The 18,704-nt window shown below is 39.0% G+C and overlaps 1 protein-coding gene across 2 annotated transcripts in view; it reads right to left on the minus strand.

The window, feature by feature from the left end:
* PRDM1 (PR/SET domain 1) overlaps positions 1–18,704 on the minus strand; it is a 102,112-nt gene that overhangs the window by 44,334 nt on the left and 39,074 nt on the right. Inside the window, exon 1 of one of the 2 annotated variants that reach the window (XM_058566547.1) lies at positions 16,052–16,154. The exons of the other annotated variant lie outside the window; for it this stretch is intronic. The gene's annotated coding sequence lies outside the window, so the exon portion shown is untranslated. Of the gene's footprint in view, positions 1–16,051; positions 16,155–18,704 lie in introns of those variants that run through there. 2 annotated transcript variants of the gene reach the window in all.

Genomic DNA, 18,704 nt, shown 5'->3' on the forward strand with positions numbered 1-18,704 from the left:
GATATTAACTGCTGGAAAATACAACGCTATTTTTAGGCAGGAAGTGATCTCTCCCTTTCATCTATGAGAAATGTACTTCCTCTTGCAGTTGGGTCCATCCCAGATGCTGGATTTGGGGTAAAATTTTAACAAGAATGCATTACTACCTTTTGCAAAGTGAGTGAGCTTTGAACTCTTTAAGACAGTTTTAAATTCAAAGCTACTCTCTACACTGTGCTCTGTTAAAACAGAATATAGGCAAATCCCTATAAGCCACACACTTGGCACAATGACAAAAGACAATTTACTTTAAATAAGACTAGCACACAAGGGGGAAATTAACCAACACAACAGCAAAAAAGCTTCTTGACACATTTCTGCCTTCTACCCTCCTTCCCAGCTCTTATCCTCATTCCATCTTTTTAATCTCAGGCTAACAAATGATTTGATTAAGAACTTGATTCAGCATGTAGTAAACTTAAAATGGAATTTCCAGAACTGACCAACAAATATTTGTGAGATTGACCATAATGCCTTTCTTCCATGTTTTTTCTATTTTTTTAAAAATTATTTTTCAAGGAACCAGGAATTGCTGAATTGACTCATTATCTTTATACATGAAGTTATGCCTTAGAGAAAAAAATGTCTCACGTGCAGCAGGCAATCATACCTAATTCTTAAATACCTGAAAATGAGGAGAAGACTCATGCCTGACATATTAGTAGTTCATGTTCTTGCTTTAAAATGTGACTGCTCATTTCTCAGGGGTGGGGGTGGGGCACATTTATGAGCAGAATATAGATTAAGATCAGGAAAACTCTACCAACTTTAGATCATTCTAGTTTGTGCCAAGATTACCTGCTCTGTAGCCAAGATGTGAAAATACTGGGAGTGCAAAGACTTGGTGTACAAGGCAGCTTTTGAAAATCTAAGCACGTTATTTCCCCTGGTAATTTATTTTTTTGCCATTTGAAGAATGATCTGGAAAGGAGGTGTTGAGTTAGTTTACATTGACCTCAGCCTGACCTGGAGGTGGAGGTTTTAAGAGCTGAGCTGCAGCCACAGCCAGGAAACCCCAGGAAAACAGCACAAGGAAAGGACTGCATTTGCGGGGACCCAAGAGTCACCCCACCATTCTTATTGCAGATGGAGGGCATCCTCTTCGCCCTTTGTGGGGAAGGGAATCCATCCATCTTCATTAGGCTTTTTTTTGGGGGAGGGGGTCGAAGGAGAGAAGACTGCCATTTCCTTGGGCTCTTAAAAACAGAAGCCAGCAGTGATTATTCATTTCAACCCCAGTGCCCCCCACCAAACCCTCCTGGGGCAACCGAGAAGAAGCAACATGGCCGACACATGAGCAGTCCTCCTATTAACCAACCAACCAGTGCAAGACAAGCAGCAGCAAGCCACAACTTAGCCGAAACCACAATTTAAAATGGTGTGTATGTTGAGGGGGGTGGTTTGGGGTGTGAAAAAGCTTTTGAAAGCGATTCATAACTTTTTCTATACAGGATTAACTCCCGTTAGAGCAATTCCATATCAAGGCTATTTCACTCTCAGAAATGGCCAGGAGCAGCCAATATTTTTTGCATACACCACACTGCAGTTACTTTGGTGAGAGTCTGCTTTCTCACACTCCCATCAGCAACTGTGCTGCCAGTGGTGTCTGGAGCACTGGAAATGCATCTCAAATTGGTTTGCAGTATAATCATGGAAAAATCAGTTTCAAGAAATAAGTTTTTGTGTTATGGATTAACCTCACAAAGGAAGGGGTTACCCATTTTCCTTCCCTATGGGAAGAAAAATAGATTTAAAATGAATTCTACTGGACAAAGACATAGACTATTACCCTTGGTAATTAGATCTTAAAGAAGAATAAAAAGACACACTGCACATTACAGAGATGTGTTCCGATATATGTAACAAAAACGTATTTTTAAGATTCTATAGCTAGTTCCCAATTTGAAATGATTAAGAACCTCTTTATAAATATCCCAATAGAGTTATAAAAACAAGATATGTAGACATTGGAGGATAAGAGTTTTTTTATTTTAATAGATACGTCCCACTTGCTCTCCAAGACTGATGAATGCATCTACAACTTCACCAGTAGCTGTTTTTCCCTCAACTTTGGCTATACTGGCATTTTTCAGCTATCATCATTGCCAATCTGATAAGCAAAATGGTATGGGATGGTTAGTTTTATATCAGGATAGATCCTTTCCTGAATATATCTTATAAATGTGCTTTAAAGCCTGTCCACTTCACTTCCAGGCCTCTTGGACAGGTCTACATTCTCTACAGGTCTAGAGTCCATTCTCTGAAGTAAAAACTGATCATGGCTGGGTCAGGGCTGAATTTGCCTGTTGGATATCATTAAAGTCTCCCAGTGACTCTGAAATGCACGAAGACCTCTGCCCCTAATTAGCTGAAAGCTTTGAGCCCATCACTCAATGTCTTTGAGCCTCAATTTCCTTATTAAGACCTTCAACTCAAACAAGAAATAGCATGTCCGTATAACACAATACTTGTCGCTGGAGATGGCTGAAATGAAGTAGAGGAACTCAGAATCTAATTGTGTACTGGAAAATACATTTGAAATAACACTGAGCTATGGGACATAATTATCATGCCCAATGCAGATGAATTCAATCAGAAGGAAAGCCAGGGATATCCCGCCTGGGGTGGTAACTCCTAAATCAGGTGTTGGGGACAAATCCGATACGAATTGCTGGAAGGCATGCAGTCCGGGTTAGTGTAACCATTTAACTGTTCTGGCTAAATCTGGGGACATCGGCTGAAAATTAAAAAAAGGAACAGGGGCATGGCATTGGGCTGGGGTTCTTCTTGCTTTTCGTGACTACTTTTAGATCATTTCTTGCCGCCCCCAATCCCTCCTTTTGAAGCACATGACATCATGCATCTGCTGCTCCTCTGCTCGTTGCCATCATCCACAGACCTCATGGTCTATCCCCCTTATTGACTGAAGACTTTTATACCTGGCTCACTGTCTTCCTTGCTACTGTTACTTCTTGTTACCTCTGACATCATCTGATCTTTTCTCCCCTTCATTCCCACCCCAGCCACCCACTCCCAGTCCACTTAATGGCACCACACCATGAAGCACTATGAAGCATACTTCCTCCAAGCCTCTATCTCCAACGTCCTCTTCTCTAGTCTTCCCATAATTACTATCCTGTCTCCAAAAATTCCTCAGATCACATCAGATCTTCCAATCCGAAGACCAGTTACCCTACTTTTTCACTCTTTGATATTTACCTCCTGTCCTGACTTCCCTTATCACCCAGCTTCAAGTCTATGATCTATCTTCCCTTGCATATAATCTTCAGTTACATGGTTCCTCTCCTGTCATACTTACCCCAATCCCCAGTACTCAAGAGAGTTATCTATGTCTACAGGCTCTACTTTCTTTCAACTCAATCTCTCCCCAATCCATTGCAATCAAGCTTTCACTCCCACATTTGCACTGACATCACTCCACACATTCACCAATGACTTACATCTTGCCAAATGAACAGGCAGTTCTCTGTTCTCATCTTGTTTATCTCTGAGCAGCAGTTGACACAATCATGCTCTCCCTCTTGAGAAAATTCTTCATTCAGCTTGTGAGCACAACATCCTCATGTTTTCCTCATACCTCACTGGCCACTATTTCTAGATCCTTTTTCGGATCCTCATCTTTCTCCTTATAAAGGTAGGGCTCAGCTGCAGCATCTAATGCTTGGATTTAAATAACCATCTACATGCTGACAACTCCCAATTTTAGATCTTCATCCCAGAACACTCCCCTGAACACCAGACTTCTATAACCAGCTCGCTACTTGACATCTTTATTTGGACATTTTATGGACATCTCCATCTTAACAATCCAAAACAGAATTTATTTTCTCTTCCCCAAACTATACTTTCTCCCTGTCTTCCAATATCAGTGAATAGTACCTCCATTCACCAAGATCAAACTTAGGAATCATCGATCATTCATAATTTCCCCTTTCTCTCTATTCCCCTTCCCCCACATCCAATCCGTCAGAAAGTCTTACTGACTCTACCTTCCAAATATATCCCAAATCCTCCAACCATATCTCGCCATCATTACCAGTACTACCCTAGCCCAAGACACTATCATCTCTTGCCTGGGCTGTTCAGAGAGTTTACTAGCTGGTCTTCTTCTCCCTGTCTTGTTCTCTACCATCTGTTCTTCACCCAACATCCAGAGATCCTGTTAAAGCATAAGTCAGTTCACATCATTCCAATGATAAAACCTGCCAAGGTATTTCCATCATCCTCAGAAGGAAATTAAACTACTTACTTACCATGGCATACAAGACCTTCCATGTTCTACCATCTCTCAAATCTCATCTCCTTTCACTCTCCCACTGGCTCCCCCACATTGGTCTTTTTGCCATTTCTCTAACACACAAGATCATTTACATCTTTGAATCTGTACTATTCTCCCACCAGACTTTACATGGGTCACTCACTCATTTCATTACAGTCTATACTCAAATGCCAGGTCCTCAGACCTGTCTTGTCTACCTTTATCTAAAATAGCACCCTATCTCATCATTCTCTATGCCATTACCCTGTTTTAATTTCACTATCATGATCACTATCTGAAATCATATCAATTATTTTGTTTATTTATTTATCTGTCTTTCCCATTAGGATGTAATCCCCATTGGGGTTACAGAATGTCTTGTTTTCTGTTTTTGTTTTTTACTGCTATATCCTCAGTACTTAGAACAGTGCTTGGAACTTATAGGTACTCAAGAAATACTTGTTGGATGAGAGAAGTATTGAATGAATGGATGGAGAACTTGAATGCTATAAATTTAAATTTGGTTCATTGAGTGATTGCTAAACACAGTGATTTCTTGAACAGGAATATTGACATTATGAAGATGGAGTTGGAGAAATACGCTAGCTACTTGTGTTAGAATGCTAAAGTGGAAGCAAATGGAGGCCAGCATCACTTGCTCTGAGGCTGTTCCAAGAAGCATCTGAGAGCTGAAAAGAACTTTTGCAAAATTTTGGTGCAAGGTGGTATGTAATATAAGGAGGCTCCAAAGAGAGGAAGAGTCACAAAACACTTCAAGAATGTAAACTTGGGCCGGCCCCGTGGCTTAGCGGTTAAGTGCACGCGCTCCGCTACTGGCGGCCCGGGTTCGGATCCTGGGTGCGCACCGACGCACCACTTCTCCGGCCAGCCGGCCATGCTGAGGCCGCGTCCCACATACAGCAACTAGAAGGATGTGCAGCTATGACATACAACTATCTACTGGGGCTTTGGGGGAAAAAATAAAATAAATTAATTAATTAAAAAAAAAAAAGAATGTAAACCTGCACAACCAAGAGGTGCCCCTTGCCCAAATGGGAAAGTTAGGAGAAACACATGGGAAGGTTAGGAAGTACAGGAATGGGGGTGAGAGAGGAAGACCATAAGTTAATTTGCATCATGTTCTACCTACTTTTGACAGCAATAGTTGAACTATGAATTTCAGACTATACCTCTCTTTATTTTCTCTTACCTATAATTGTGTATTTAAAAAGGAAAATGAATTATCCAAGTGTCAAGGCACATTTTCTTAGAGTGAGAGGGATATAGGAATGAAAACTAAGTTTTATATAGATCAAGGACCGAGTGATTATTACATCCAGTATCATTTTACAAGATGATTTGTGGTTCTGCTAGGAATGATCCAACTCCAAATGACTTCAAATGGCTCTTTGACATGCTTTCCTTTGAAACATAGTGAATTTGGCATAGATATATGTACAGTTGATTTACTGAAAAGAAAAATCAATATTGTGCAATAAACCTAATTGTAAATTATCCTACAAATTCAGGAGAATAGACACATACACACACACGCCTGTCAACTTATACTCCATACAGTATGCATCCTACACCAACAATTGTGATGAAAAATTAAGAAACACTGCCTCCTCTCAAGGGCTGCAAGGAAAAGCTGTATTTATGTGAATATATTTGGCAGGTGTATGAGGTAAAAAACTTCTTTTCACCTTTCTGTACAAATATAACATTAACAAGAGTGCTTGAACATGCTTTTCTCTAAACCACTCATAAAAATTCTTGAGGTTCTTAACCTTACTGGAAAAGAAAACCTCAGATGACTATAAAAAGTAAACACATGGCATATTCTCAATATCATGCCCATCTTCAAGCAATTTCTCACACTTATAATGCATTTATTTTTATGTAAAGCAGATGCGTGTCTTTGGGGCAAACCATGCCTTTTATTCTGATGTTGTGAAAGTCCCTTCTAATTAAAACAGGAAATACAAATTTCCTTGTCTAGTTCTAAGGATAAATCCCACTTAGCACAAGCAGCTGTCTGCAATTTCTGATCAACTCTTTCTGGCTATTCTAAATGTGCACTGCTGAATTCATATTTCATGGGCACTTTTGAATCCCCATTCCGAAAACAAAAGGCACACCCAGTGTCTCCTCATTCTCATTCGCCAGGACCTTGCATACTTTGGGCACGTTGACAAGCTAAATAACAAACAAGTAGGGTTGCAGCTTCAAAAACTAATTATTCAGGACCGAGGAAGCTGAATACGTTCTGGCGGAAAGGTTAAGTAAAAAGTGTAAAGTGAGAAGTCATTCAAAGAAAAGGCTAGGGATTGCATGAAAGAGAGAACGTAAAAGAATTTCTTGTAAAAAATCATTCTTCTTTAAATGTTTTACATTATAGCTCAAATCGCAATTAAGACGAATCTGGTCCCACCCTTCTAATTAAAAAGCTCAACTAGTTCCTTCACTGACCACAACAAAGGGCAAATAGACTCAAACCCACTTCCTTTGCTGAAGCTTCTCTTGCTGCTGAGCGGTTCATGTGTGGCTGATAAAATGGGCTACTGGGTCTCAAGGAATGAAAGCCTAAACTAGTTAGTGCACATCCGAGTGGATTAGATATGGTATCTGGTGAGTCGAACAGTTTTTCCACTCTTGTCAAGCCTAGATTAATATTCCTACTCATTGCATTTTAGGAATGGCCAATTAGTTTAAGTCAAATCACCTGCACTTCAGAGGTGGCAGGAAGATGGAGAGGCCAGAAACCGCCCTCATCCCCTTAGGGATCTGTGGATCCCTGTGCTTCCTCCATCTCACCGCCGAGGGCTCACTCACTGGACATCAGAGTGGGTAGGCCAACAGCCTAAGTCCTGCTGGGCTGTAACAACAAAGAGTTGGTGATGGAAGTTTGCGCTTAACTAATGAAATAAGACCGCTTTGTAGCTTCATCTGTAAAGAATTATGCTGTGGATATTCTTAACTTGAAAGGGTTTTCTTTTAATCTTAAATATCTCAATTTCTACCTTTATATCAGAAACAATGTGTTTTTCCTTGAGTGAAAAATTTGCTGTTTGTTCTTAAGAATGAAACTCTCTCCCAATCCCTTTCCCATATACACAGCTTTAATTCTATGTGGCCTCTCAGTCAGAAGAGTCCTATTACTTAATCTATTTTTGCAAATAAAGCAAAGTGATGGTTGTGCCTTGAAATAACAACAGGCACATGGGCAACTAATGTGTCAATAATAATTATGAACCCTTAAAAAATCCAGTCAGGGGCCAGGAGTTGTACTCATGATTCTCCATAAACATAGCAAGAAACTTAGTTAATAAACACCAGCTAACTTTTTTCAACTGCAGCAATAAATTGTTCTATTGGTGAAATGTCCACAAGTTCTGCTCAAAACACCTTGTGAATTGTTTAATTAGCAAACTCTTGCAACACTCAACAAATAGATATTGGCAAGTTAGGGAGACACAAGGTCCCTGAAGTATTAAATGTGCTGATAATCTAATCTGCAGGCTTTTCAAAGGGACACATACTCCATTCTTTTTTTTTTTTTTATTTCAGAGACTCAAATGACAAACATTTTTCCCTTTAAAATGTTCTAACAAGTAAATAAGACATAAGAGATATATAGACAACTAGTTATCGTAGAGAGCCAGGTTGCTAACACACACTAGGCCCCGACCAGATTAATAACATGTCTCATGTATATAATAATTCAGGACCTATATGTGTCCTCCTGATGGAATGACAGCCTTTTGTTCACACAAATATAACTAAATCAAAGAAAAAATATTCCTCTAAAAGCCAAGTCTTCTTTTTGTTTCACCAAACTGCAAAGTAGGGTATTATCAGATATTTAAGGCCCCCGCACAGTCTCCTACCAAGGTTCAATTAGCAGTGATTTTTAATTGTTGAGCAATCTTGGGTCAAAACTCCATGGCATGTTTTGAACCAAGAAGTGCTAACTGGGAAGGCTCATCCTTCACAACAACCCCTTCTGTAAAGACATTCAGGGGAGGGTGAGCAGTTTGGGTGTGGTGAACTGAATTCTAACCCATTAATTGTTGGGAAACTCAAGGTGGAACCAGGCGTAGCGTGGATGGTTTCCTTCCATGGCTCAGATAATCCAGGGCAGACCACACTGAGAAGTGCTAGTTAGTTGATGAAACCCAGGTCACAAATCCAATAGCAGTATGGATCATTTCAATATATTTTGTTCCAAGGGATAAACCAAGTGCCAATGGTAGTGATTTCTTGAGTAAAATGATGTGCATGGAAATGTCAAAACTCCATCCTCACTGTGAATTCAAAATATATGTGCCCTCTGTCAAAGGATCACTAAGTAGTGTGTTTCTGCATATAAAGGAACACATAAACACCATTCCCATAAAGATAAAAGAAATGTATATCTTTTCTTGGCATAGAAAAGTTTGCAAAGCATTGAATTACGATTCTCTCTGCTTTCTCCTTAGAAAGTACAGCTATGATTCATTACAATCACCATAAAATAATTAAGCTGCCTGTAGCTATTCTTAGTTCTACCTGAAGAAGTTAAAATACACATGGTTCTTATCTGCTTAAAGCTTATATATTAATCTGACACTGATCTTCTTAGGCTGAAATGTCTAAGTCTTTTGTAAAGCACAAAAGAAAACACATAAAATGTATTGTTTTAGTTGAAGAGCTATGCTTATTATCTACCTAATGGTCTTTTAAATACTTGATATATTCTTGAAAGAAAATCTTGAAAGAAAACTAAATACCACCAAAGACACACCCTCCCACCCCAAAACACACACAGTTCAGAATTAGTTTTAAGTGGGAGACAGATGGACAGATTGAAGGGAACAAGTAGCAATTTGATTTTCAATTTAAGGCAGAAGTATAATCAAGCATACCCATAAAATATTTAAAAATAGTTTTAAGAAGACTACGAGGTAAGTCATTTGCTCGAAGTCAAAAAGCATTTCAAAACCCATCTGTAAAATATCTGAGTTGGTATCTTCCTTCAGTTTTCTTTATACATAACTGTTTGGATAAGAACTTTTAGATGATCTCCTTCTCTATTTGTCTGCGACAATCAAATGATGACAGCTACCTCGAGACACCATCAGTCTTTGGGTCAGCCACTTCACCAGCAGTAGGCAGACTGATGCTGCAAGCAGATGACCTCTGATCCAAGAATTTAGTCTCCATGAAAAAAAGAGACCAACCCAATGATCATGCTCAGCAATGAAACCCCAGAGGGGCTTTTATTCTGGAAGTTGTTACAAGTAGTTCATAACCTTTGTCCTCCAGACACTCATTCAAACTACCTCACCACTCTGTAAACCCGGGGGCTAAGGATGCTCGAAGGCATGAACTTTCTACCCAAACAGGGTATTGTAAACATTTGGGGGAGGCTTGGTGCTACTGCTAAAATAAACCATAAAAAAGGACATTAACCAAGACACTTTTATTCAGGGAGCCTCTCTCAGTTCAGAGAACCCAATTTCGACGTCAACCCTTTTACTCAAGAGCCAGCTCCCAATGAGGACAAGCAACCCTCCTTAGAATACTAGCATTTTAAAGATTTTAAGTGTGCTTAGATGCTAAGAAAAAGTATATTTAAGAGTTAAAAGAATCAGGGTACAATAGAATAGTATATTTATATAGTTATAGTCTGAGTCTCAACAGTTTTTTCTTTTGTAAATTGTAAATGAAACGCAGGAAAAAAAACCATATATAAAGGGGGGGAATGCTACTCAAAAGGGATTCCTTATTACTTGGCATTTCTTCTGCATTCTAATTTGGTTGTTTTAATTTTAATTTTTGACTGAGTTTTAGTTTTCATTAAGAGGTCTTACTTCTGTCAGGTTCAAAGATGTTTTGACTACAAATTCAAATTAAATTATTTGATCCTAGATTGCAAAAAGGCTTTTCTTCTTTGGCAAGAGGAAGATAGTAGAGAAAAATGGGGTCGCCAATGCAAAGCTCATTGACTGTGCTCCTAAAACTGTTGTAAAGAAAATCATCAGGGGAAGTGGGAAGTGAAATTGGGTCCAGTTTCCCTAAACTGAATAAAATAAAAGAGCAATTTGTTCTAAAACTCAAATTTAATTAAAATAAAATTTTACTATAAAAATTACTTTAAATTAAGGAGTAAAATTGTAGAAAATAATAATATATAATTTTTAGGTTTTAATAACCTCTGAATGGTGACTGTGGATTTTTAAAGTTATATGATTTAAACACATCTAGTTAAGAAGTATTTGGGTATAAATCTGCCATCCCACCAAATGTTCATCAACTGCCAACAACCAGGAGACAGTTTGTCTTCCAACAAAGGATCCAAAATAGTTGTTGAATTTAATATGCTAGATATTCTACTATGCCACAGTCTGATGAGGTAAAATATATATTAACATCAAATTGATCATTAGACCATTAGAATTGTTAGTTAAATGTAAAGCACATAAAGCATAAAAGATATAAAAGGCATCTGTTAACTAGAAATTCAAGAAGACTATGCCTTTAAAGCACAGGATGCGAAAAATCTTCCACAGAGTAAAAAATATTGCCAAAATACTCAGTTCACTTAAAAAAAAAAACTTGCTCTTCTCAATAACAATAACTTCTAAGTCACTGGACCAAGTTTTTACAGGTTTCCTTTAGTATATCTTATAATAAAAATGTCTTTGGACGATATTTATAATAGCTGACTTTTTTTAATGTGGCAAGATGTACATAACGTAAAATTTACCATTTTAAGTGTACAATTCAGTAGCTTTAAGCACATTCACATTGTTGTGCAACCATCACCACTATCCATCTCCAGAACTTCTTCACCATCCCCAAATCCATTAAACAACAACTCCCCATTCCTTCCTACTCCTAGTCCTTGGTAACCTCTATTCTACTTAATGTCTCTATAAATTGGACTATTCCAAGGTACCTCATATAAATGGAATCATATAATATTTGTCCTTTCATGTTTGGCTTGTTTCACTTAGCATAATGTTAATTTATTTAAAAAATGTAAATTTTAACTATCCAACTTATATATGGAAAAAGAAAGAAAACAAACTTTTTACCCAGAAAATATAAAGGCAACACCATACCCCAAATACAGTAGAACCATCATAGGCTACCCACTCACCTTTTCAAAAACAATTTTTGCCTTTTAGAAAGAAAATTCACGTTTCAGCATCATTTCCCCCTTCAAGGGCTCAGACTTCAGAATCTTCCTGGACAAGCCATATTGTGGTCTACTTCTTGCCCGGAAAAGAAAGTTATGCCAGCTATCCTAAGCAACCCTTTGCTGCACCACACACCTGTTCAGACAACGGGTCAGTTAAACAAGCAAAATAACAGCTGAGAAAGCCAGGTCAGCTACCCTCTGATCTGAAAGACATTTACAGAACAAGTCCCCCTTCTCCGCCTTCTTTATGTGAAAATAGCAGTTGAAGTAACATGATTCCTTCCCTTCCTGTTTGAAGAGACAGTGAAAGCCCTCCTGTTGCGAATCCACTCTCTAAGTCTGGGGAAGAGGCTGCCTCAATCCTCCAGCTTAGTCCATAAGCCTTGGTCTACCGGGAAAAAGACCCATCCCACTGTGGTTATGTTTGTTTAAGGAGCCAGGTCCAACCCGAAGAGTTAACGATTAACAAGGGCCATATTACATGTCACATTTTCTTGTTACGATGCTTTTTAGTCCTAGGAGTAATTAAGGAGACTTTTTTGCTTTCTGATCTTTCTTAAGTTTTTCTTCAGTTGAGCCCAAAGGCTCTGAATGCAACAAATACCCAAAATAAATGGATAACATTGTGGACTTATGACAGGTGAAATCTGACTTTTCTAGAAAGACTTTTTGTTGTTGTTGTAAACTGATACAACACTACAGGTACAGCAGCAAAACCAACCCATCAGGTGTAAAGATTTTATGAGTGTACCTCTTCCAAATATATTTCTATAAATTTTTCTCCAAGTAAAACTTAACACTAGTTTATAAGTACAAAAAATATACAATTCTTTCTTCAAGGACATGACTTGTAAAAACGTTTTCCTTTACTTGTAACTTCTGCAGTGTTTCAATGCCTTAGGTGTGGATATATTTGTTTGCTTTATTTTACTTCAAAGAAGAAAAGAGAAAGGATGAATGGCCAAAATTCACCCATGTACTGACTCTCATAAAGTATGTTTTTGAAGGTGTAGCTCTGTAAGACATCTAGCACACACAACTAGCAAGTCCATAGAGAGCCTTCTGTAGAGAGGGAAGTTCTATCTCAGTAGGTGAAATGGATGAAGGGAGAGAGCCTAGCACACCTGGAAAGCTGACAGCTCAAGAATATACATTATTCTGAAATAATCTCATCTGTTTTTGCAGAAGAATAAAAAATAAACATAAAAAAGAACCTCAACACTTTATATCCTAAAGTGCCATAAATAACCCAGGTTAAAAAAAAACAAAAGCAATTTCTATGTGTAATAATTCTCTTCTAGGCTTTCGTTTTAATTTTTGTAAAGTTTTCTCATGCTCTCTTAAAATCACAATTTTAGAATTCCGTAAGGAACTTTAGAAATAAATAGACTATAGTATAACAGTATCCAAATATGTATATATATTTCTGGTAGTGGAACCACCATTGATTACCTTTTTTTCTTCTGTAGAAACCTACTGGAATCTTACACTAATCTGAACAAATGGAATAGATAAAAGTAGAACTCTGGTTGGGTAGGCAACCTGAGGATACAAGGCCCGTGTCTGAGAACCCACAGTCTGTCAGTCTAATTCCTTCTTTTTACAGAAGTGGAAGCAGAGGGCCAATAAGGTGAGGTGACTTCTCCAAATTCACACCACACCAGCACCAGAGTTGAGACCAGCATGCAAGCTCCTTACTCAGTGCTCTCTCTGATGTTACTCTCCACTAAACCTTAATAGTTTGGAACTTCAAATAATTTATTATTTTGCACTTGTAGGAGAACTAAAGAAGTAGCACAAAGATTAGTGTGTGTGTGTATGTGTGTGTGTGGAAGAAGTGTGTTTGAAATTCCTGATCACCTAAATTTGGATTATCAAGGGCAAAAAGACAAGAAATGAAGAGAAACAGAGAATCGGGACAAGGAGGGACCAAATGGAATTGAAGGGTAAAGGCAGCCATTCATCATTCTTTCCTATGTTCATTTGCTCAGTGGACAGTTATTACAGACATAGTGCCAGGTACTGAGAAAGATGTCAAGATAAATTATGACATTGTTTCTGGGCTCGAGTTTCCAACGTGGCATAGTGCCGCGCATGCGCGCATGTGCACGCCATCCTAGGCAGGAGGTGATAGATGCCACAAAAGCGACACAGGAGAGGCAGTGAGGACGAGAGAAGAGAGCCATCAGGAAAGCGTGATGGAGAAGGTGTCATCTGAGCTGAGCCTGGAAGAAGTACGGTGGGGGATGGTGACAACAAGGATGGATCCCATCAGCCACAGCTGTGGAAGGGAAGGGAAGAAAGCAGGTCTTTCACACTGGCTAAAACCAAGGACTCTTACAGAAGTGTGGGAAGTATGTCTGGAAGAGTTCCTTTGGTCAGAACTTTGAAGCTGCCCCTACTCTGTGGTGTGGAAAAAAGAAAGGGGTTGGGGGTAGGGAGAAGAGAGGCAGCCAGGAGACCAAGTGAAGACAAAGGCTTCAGATTGGGGGAAAGGACTGGGGAGTGAAGGGAAGTGTTTATTTACTGAAGGGACGCATGGAAAACACATCCCTATGGAAATAAGATGTATAAAATTAGGTCAGCCACCTAAGGGTTGTTGGTAAAAGAAAGTTATAGATTTCAACATTTGTTGCCCAGCTCTAGAGGTAGCATAATCAGCTTTAGGGGCTGCAACTAGTTTGCTTTCTAGAAGCAGTGTCTTTACAATTCAACCCCCTGTCCCCATACTCTACTGCTCCAAAAGTGCTAACATCAAGTTGGAAATCCTTTCCCTCACATTTAGAGAAAAGAGCTCTAAAATACCACGGATTGGAAAAGGTTAACTCTGAAGCACGACAAAAGTAACACCAAAGAAAGAGAGAGAAGCCCTCCCCTACCTCTTTGGCCTTCAGTATTCCATAAAACACATTTCTTTCCTGATAAGACCCTGTGCTGACCAGGCAACCACACTTTACTGCAGGTTCACTAACTGAACTAAGCTGTCTTTTTCAAGGATATCAATGCGACCAAAAGAGTCATAAAATTGTGAAATTGCGAGAAAAGGGGGCTAAGTCAAACATGGGCTTGGCTTAGCCTGATCTGTGCAGGTGTGGACAGAGCTAAGCTGTTGACATCACGATAATGCAGTGTGGTCAGTTCTGAGTGCCTGAGTCCCGCCCATCTCCACTCACACATTGCTTCTCCTAGAGATGGTATTTTTGAGAGATGCAGAGCCCAGGCCGTCAGAAGTCTGGAAAAGGGAGAGAAAGTTTTCCAAATTCTATTCATACCAAATAAAATATAAACAAAGGCGTAATACTAGTTTACTCTTTGCCACTACATTTTAGAATTTCTGGTGTAAGCTGTTAAAGAAGGGCCACATCTGAAGTTTTACAGCTAAAAAAAGGACTACCCCTCTACTTTGAATTTGTTTGTTAAAATGTCCCAGATTTTTAGAATGGTGCATTTCTTCTAGCCAGCCTCTGCATTTCAGCTCTGAGGAAACCAAGGATCAGAGGGGTATGGGATTTGCTCTCACTTGGCTAATCAACAGCAAAAACTGACAGCTACCCAGGGTTCTCAACTCCTGGCTCTTACTCTCTCAGATACCATTAATGGTTTTCTTATTAGTCTTTAAAATTTTAGTGAAAGTAATTCCTATTCCTTTGGTGCAACCATTATGAGAGATTGCAGCAAAATGGAACTCTGCAGATAAGGGTGACAGAAGAGGGCATTGTGGTGGCAATCCTAACACATTTCCCCTTGGAAAGTCCCAATCAACTTCCTATAACAAAGATTTACCTCCTTATATCCCCCTCTTGTGTGATTAGCTAAGCCATGCACAATGAAAAGAAGATATGCAATTCTAAATTTATCTTTTGACCAACTATTCACGGGTCTGTCTGTCTTTCCACAGGTATTTCCACCAAAGACCTATTTCACTGCTAAAGATCATTTTTTAAGATGTACTATGCCAATAAAATCCAAATTCACTACTTCTATCACTGTCCTCAAAACTAAAGAAATTGCATAAACTTAAATTACTAAGCTGTGACTAAAAAATGAGGGGTACATTACATGTAGTACTTACGATTAAGGAAACAAATTAAGATGCCAAATTCTGCCCTCACCTCCGTTAGTTACTCTTTTTTCCTTTCCTAGTATTGCTGATATAGGTGTTAGCAGAGAAATCAAAATAGATACAATGTACCTAAAGAATTATGAAGACCCAGGACACTTGGTCCTATTTATTTATCAGTTTGTTAAGAAACCAGGAAAGCTCACATAAGTCATTTCATATGGTGATCATCAATCTCTTAAGTGAGTCTTGCTTTTCAAACTTCTTAGTTAGTAAAGAAGTGAAAAATACCTATGATGATCTTACTTGAAACTTCAGAATAACTGTTATTAGGAAGAATGCCATTTGCCTCTAGAAGAAAGAATATATTCTCAGGACACAGTTAGAAGCTCAGAGAATTTCTTAACCCTGAGTTTACTTGTCCTTCATTCTTCTTTAATTTGGCTACGATAAGAATCTCTCCCACTGTTGATGAAATACTCACTTTTCCACTCAAGTGGCCTGGAATTCTCCTCCGGTCCTCTGAAAGGGCTGCCCCTGAGCAGAGCTCTTTCTCTCCCCAGCGCAGAGCGTGGCAGAGGCCACTCGCCTCTCTCCCACCCTAGAATGTGGATCTGCAAAAGAGGCCTGTGTCAACAGCCCTATCAGGACGATCACATGACATGGGCTTTGTCTCCTTCCTGCGGGTGTGTCAGTGGTCATGGCCAAAGACTGAGACAGGGGATTGCCAGGGGATGAAAAATGCTTCATCTGTATTCTAGCTGTCAAAGAGGGAAGACAAGCAGCCTCTTCCACTCCCTTCCATCACAGCCCAGAAAGGACCTGCTTCTCCCACCTGAATGGTTCAGTACCTGCCAGGAACTAGAGACGCAGGAAACTGGATCTGTGGCCATGAGCCCACTGTCTTTACTCCATGGAAATGAAAGACAAGTTGCTTTGATCACTTTGGAGACCAACCACCTCCTCTACTGAAAGCTAACCCCACCTTGGCGGTGACTGCCTCCCCTCCCCCCAGGACCCTCTCTCCCTCTACTCTGGCTTAAGTAGCAGGCTAATCAGTTTGATCTGACAGATTTTAATTACATTAATTAGGGCTTTTTCTGAATAGGCCTAATTAGCATCCTACCAAGGATTTTGTGTGTATGTGTGTATGTTTTTTTCTTCTCTAAAGCAGCTCTGCTAAAATCAGGACTAATACTTTCCTTTCTTCTAACAATGGTAGTTTTTTTTGTCTTGCTCAAGGTGAAAAATCAGACATTTGATGGCACTGGGTGTGAGAGTGTATTTTATAATAAAATCACCCATAAGGATCTGGAGCAGGCTCTGAATCTATCTTGTGAGCCTTGATGGGGAAGAAGAGATTGTTATTTAGAACATTTGTCTAGAACACAAACATTGGTTTTGCTTACTCTTTGCCTAGTAAACACTACATTGAGTTTGAGTTTTAAAAATCCCAGTTCTGGGAATCTATCCAACGCACCTGAAATCAACAATCCAAAGAGGCTTATGCACCCCTATGTTCATTGCAGCATTATTCACCATAGCCAAGAAGTGGAAGCAACCTAAGTGTCCCTCGACTGACGATTGGATTAAGAAAATGTGGTATATATATACAATGGAATACTACTCAGCCATAAAAAAAGACAAAATCGTCCCATTTGCAACAACATGGATGGGCCTGGAGCGTATTATGTTAAGTGAAATAAGCCAGAAAGAGAAAGACAAACACTGTATGATCTCACTCATATGTGGAATATAAACCAACACATGGACAGAGAAAACTGGACTGTGGTTACCCGGGAAGTGGGGGTGGGGGGTGGGCACAAGGGGTGAAGGGAGTCATATATGGGGTGATGGACAAACAAAAATGTACAACCCAAAATTTCACAATGTTAGAAACCATTAAAATATCAATAAAAATCAAAAAAAAAAAAAAATCCCAGTTCTTCTAAATCTTCCCCCATACCCTCATTGGACTGAAGCACAAAGTAATAGATTCTTACCTCTCTGTATTATTTCATCCATCACATTCTAGAGAGAACCAATGATAGCCACACAAAAGCCAACGGAGATTTAGCCTTTGTCTTTCCATTGTTTCTTAGAATAAAAATACCTTGAATGTCAACAAGATTGGTACTGAAAATATTTCTTAACAACTTTCAGCCACTAATGAAAGAGAACAACATTGATTTCTCAGGAAACTCTACGAAGTTTAGCATGGCACATATATTTAGCCTTGTTGATCATCTGTAACTATAATTATTGCTTTAAAATATGCTGTTTTGAATAGCCACAATAAATGAGGGCAGAGTTCCAGACACCAGGAAGAAAATCTACCCAACTAAATGAAGTTTGTTTGCTTTTTTAAACAGTCTAATATGAAACTAATTTTTTTTAACCACATATCTTAAGGAAAGCAGTAAAAGCGTGGACTTGCGACCCTTAATCCAAGTTTTGAATCCTGTTGACATCCCTATCTCCCTCCTGCAACTTGTGCAATAGCCAGTTCTCTGGGGAGTAACGCTGCCATTCTTACTCACCTGAGCAACGTCATGATTATGCCGGTTTTTACTGGGATAGTTCCTGAATCTGTTGGAACGTTGGTAATACAGCTGAGAAATCATATTCAGGCCACAGTGCCTTACCAGAAAGATAAAAATTTTTTTAAATCACTTAATATATTTTAATGCCACATTTTCCATTTACAGTTTATCCAATTATCTTATCTTTAAGGGTTAACTTGGATTTAACATTTCTAGCCATTTGGTTTTCACTTTAAAGTGAAAGTGAAGTTTCAGAAGATGTCTGTGTATTCCCCTTTTTTTCCAGTTTGAGAGAAAAAAAAAACCCTCAGTAAAAACAATGTTGACTGCCTTTTTGTTATCACCTGATTCTCCCTGGAAATCACAGTGATCTTTCCTCCTTTCCTTGGTCTTATCTAGGTGGATAGGCTGTCCTTTGAGAAGGAACCTGATTTATCTCTGTCTTTGATGACCATGAAGCTTATACCTGAGCTTGACAACACAAGAATGAGAACGATCCATTCACTGTATAGGAAGTAACAGGGGTCCAAACCTTTTAGCTCTAGGTCTTTGATCCACTTTGGACCAGACAATTAACAATTTCTAGGAAGTATT

This window comes from Diceros bicornis, chromosome 23 (assembly GCF_020826845.1).
Source record: "Diceros bicornis minor isolate mBicDic1 chromosome 23, mDicBic1.mat.cur, whole genome shotgun sequence".
Lineage (NCBI taxonomy): Eukaryota > Metazoa > Chordata > Mammalia > Perissodactyla > Rhinocerotidae > Diceros > Diceros bicornis.